Source organism: Rhincodon typus, chromosome 8 (assembly GCF_021869965.1).
Source record: "Rhincodon typus isolate 14 chromosome 8, sRhiTyp1.1, whole genome shotgun sequence".
Classification (NCBI taxonomy): Eukaryota; Metazoa; Chordata; class Chondrichthyes; order Orectolobiformes; family Rhincodontidae; genus Rhincodon; species Rhincodon typus.
This window is the reverse complement of record NC_063339.1, coordinates 46,591,518-46,595,363: the sequence shown is the minus strand read 5'-3', so window position 1 is coordinate 46,595,363 and position 3,846 is coordinate 46,591,518. Positions and strand designations below refer to the sequence as shown.

Sequence of the window (3,846 nt, the reverse complement as noted above, 5' to 3'; positions counted from 1 at the left end):
TTCCTGCACTGGCTGAGGTTAACATGAAGGACTCTCCTTCTCAACCTCTCCCCTCAGCTGAGGCGTGGTGGTCCTCAGGGTAAACCACCAGTCGTCGCTCTGTAATGCCAGTGCAGCTCTATAGTCCTTTGGCACAAAAGCAACTTTACTTTCCTGCTGTGGTCTGGGACCATTCACATTTAAGAAGAAGGCTAGCACAGTTCAGATCTTTAATACCAGTGCAAAAATTGTCATATAGTGCCTATAGCTGTTGTAAATTAGATCCTAACAATTGTCTGCTATGTTCCAAGCTCATTTTGATTAAGTTAAAAAACACATTAGATATTCTTATCAGCTATTTAATACTTATTATTGTATGCTACTTAGTTATGAAACATCACTGTTTACATGTCATTGCTGGGTTACGTCTAAGCCAAGTGAAAGGACAATGCATGCAGCATCATATAATGATTAATTATAAAGCTGACAATTCTTTCACATGATCTCCCCAAATGTTTTTGAAAAAAATACTTTGAAGATCAATGATAATTAATTTTAAAAAGTTACATCAAAAACAAGTACTTAATTATGTTCAGAGATAGTAGGAACTGCAGATGCTAGAGAATCCGAGATAACAAGGTGTAGAGCTGGATGAACACAGCAGGCCAAGCAGCATCAGAGGAGCAGGAAAGCTGACGGTTCGGGTCTAGGCTGATGCTGCTTGGCCTGCTGTGTTCATCCAGCTCTACACCTTGTTATCTCAAATACTTAATTATCACAGGATTAAAATACATTCATTACAAAAATTGACAACAATTTCTTTAGACATACCTGTATGTCCTGATTAATAATAGTGATCCAGGCATCAACAGTCTTTCCAATACGGATCTTCTCTGCTGCATCACTGAAAGATAATTCAATTAATTATTAATCTTTCATATCATTTTTATGTCTAATTTGTCAGTCTGTAAAAATCATAATTTGAATGTATATGAAGATTATATTATTATTTTCTCGCTCAAATTGTGATCTGCCTTTTAATGGTTTCTTCCTACAAATTGAATAGCATTTCAGAATTTCAGGTCTGAGCACAATTTCCACCAGAGCAAAATCATTTGAAATTTCAAAGCAGAAAGGATGTTTTGAACAACTCCCTTTGTAGACAGTATAATATATTAAAAAACAATTCTTCACTGAATGTAACTGTGAAAGAACAGAACTGAGAGTAGCATATCGTTCAAAATTAGCTTTGTGCACCAGTTGCATCACCTCCTGGATAGATGGTTGAGAGTTCAAGCTCCATTTCACAGACTTGGGCACCTAATTTAGCTGATATTATAATGTACTGAGCAACATGTGCTGTCGGAAATGCTATTTTTCAGTTGGCATATCTTATCTACTTCTTCAGGAATGAAACGTCCTTGTGGCATTATGCAGAAGGGCGGGGAAAGTTCTCTTGTTGTCCTGATTAATTTTGATGCTGCAACCAAACAGATTGTTCAGTAATTTATCTCATTGCTATTTACAGAATCTTGCTATGTACAAATTGACTGCCACATGTCCTTACCTTAAAAAAGTTGCAGCAATTTATTGGCTACGAAATGTTTGGAATGCTTCAAGGAAGTAAAAGGCGATATATCATTTTTCCTTTCACAATGGCAGTTGGACCAGTCAAGTTATTCTAAATTGGTAGCTGTATAACATTTCCTACATTTTCCCTGCAAAGACATTTTTCTCAATCCACAAACCAACATTGCATTTTATTAATTGCATACATCTTCCACTCAAGTCATATCTAACGAAAATGTTACAGAGCAACCTACAGTAAATTAATTACTATTTACAATACAATTATACAGAACTCCAGGCAATCAATGACGGGGATTGTATCCACTTTACTTTCAAGATAGAAAAGATCGGCTGTTTTTGTCTAAATGCACAAACCAGCGGATATATTTATTCAACTACTGTGATTTTCTGATTTCAGAAAATGGAATCAAGCTAAATTATTTCCATATGTTACTGTCCTCAGTAAGTTGCCAGGTTACTGTGGAACTGAACTAATTCAGATAATGTCTAACAACAACGATGAGAAAAATGTATTTTTGAATTTTCTGACATTCAAAGAGAAATTTGGTAAAGATAGTAGGTCATTATCTCACATAATTATGTTTTACTTTTGAACTGAATTCCACAGTCATCTTTTCTAGTCTCCAGTTAATGGGCTACAGGATTTTGATTAGTCAAATAGTAATAAACAGATGAAAGACTGCACACTGGTCCTGTCTGGCTCAGCAAGCATACTTGGCAAAGCATCTGTTCCGGATACAGGTTCTTGTTTAGCAATATAGTGGTGCCTCAGACCTAGTCATCATCTCACTAAACCCAGACAACTCATTTGTCTCAGGTTTACCATTCCCAAATATTCTTTTAGCATCAGAGTTCTGATCTGGCAGTTGACCTCATTCTCTTGTTATTATCATCAAATTTACTTGATAATTTAAAGCAGTAAAATCTGACTATCAAGTGTGGATAAAAATGTGTGCAATTCCACAGATTCTTTTCTCTGGGGAGCTGTTATCAGCCATCTACAGAACAAACCACATGTTAGGAGGTTTAAATAGAATTTCTGATAAAATATGTTTTCCCCAATATGATCCTCATGCAACTAACTAAACTAAAATTGCAGGAATGTGGCCTGATACACATGTTCAAAATAAATAGCACAGCTTATTAAGGCTGATTTTTAAAAAGTAAACTTGTCACATCAATTATTGACTTCAGGGTTCCTGGAAGCTAGCACAAACATATATGTATACTAACAGGAATATTGGCATCAGCCCAACTACCGTACAAAGGAAAATCTGATAGACTTTTAGATGAAACTAATAACAAAGTTTATATAAGTAAATTGTTGCAAGTCAAAGTGACCTATTTTAAAAAACAGCATAAGCATGCTAATGAACTAGTCTGGACAGAGGAATAATACAATACATTATCTTTTCTTCCCCTGCTGGAGTAAGAATTTAAGGTTACAGTACTTTGTACAGTACAATAAATCTTTGATCTATTTTTGGCAGCCTCAAGTAATACATGCTTTCTCAGGAATGTATTTGAACTCCAACATCAGACCAGACAAAAAGCATTAATGGTTTCTTAGACAGATCTGAAAAATTGCCAGGTGGCTTGTTCAACTAAGCATGCAGCTTTAATGCTCTAATTATCATTTTTTTCATGCTAGGTGCTGGATCCAGTTTAGGTTATATTTTGCACTGTGCGAGATGTTTTCCTGTTCAGGAAATTATTTACGAGGTAACTGAACTGAGGTCAGTAAGCAGCAGATAAAAATTTGTGTGCATTGCATGGTGGCTTAGTCTTCTTTGTCAACCTAGTTGGTAGTGCATCTGTTCTAAATACAGCCTCCGAGGACAGCGTGCTCCATAAAAATACAATACTACAGTAAATTACATCAGCATTTCATGTCAGACATTATAATTTAGCTGAAAAAATAGATTTCACCCCAAAATCTAATTCTGTGCCCACCTGGCACACATGCAATCAAGAGAGATTAAAATTTGTTAGAAAATGGAGCGGTGAATCACCAACTTTCAGCATAAAATTGTTTATTTAGAATTTTTGTTAAATCAATTACGATCCTCAATTGTCTATTCCATCAATAATAAACTACATTGTGATTAAGATAATTGTATCAAGTTTCTCACTTTATCCAGAAACTGTACTACAAAGAATGGCGAGATAGTAGGAACTGCCGATGCTGGAGAATCTGAGATAACAAGGTGTAGAGCTGGATGAACACAGCAGGCCAAGCAGCATCAGAGCAGCAGGAAGGCTGACGTTTCGGGTCTA

The 3,846-nt window shown here is 35.8% G+C and overlaps 1 protein-coding gene across 1 annotated transcript in view; it reads right to left on the bottom strand.

The window, feature by feature from the left end:
* Positions 1 to 809: 809 nt before the first annotated feature.
* The window catches only part of LOC109935203 (protein TALPID3-like), a 286,726-nt gene continuing 283,689 nt past the window's right edge, over positions 810 to 3,846 (bottom strand). Inside the window, exon 13 of the mRNA XM_048600285.1 lies at positions 810 to 883. The gene's annotated coding sequence lies outside the window, so the exon portion shown is untranslated. The remainder of the gene's footprint in view (positions 884 to 3,846) is intronic.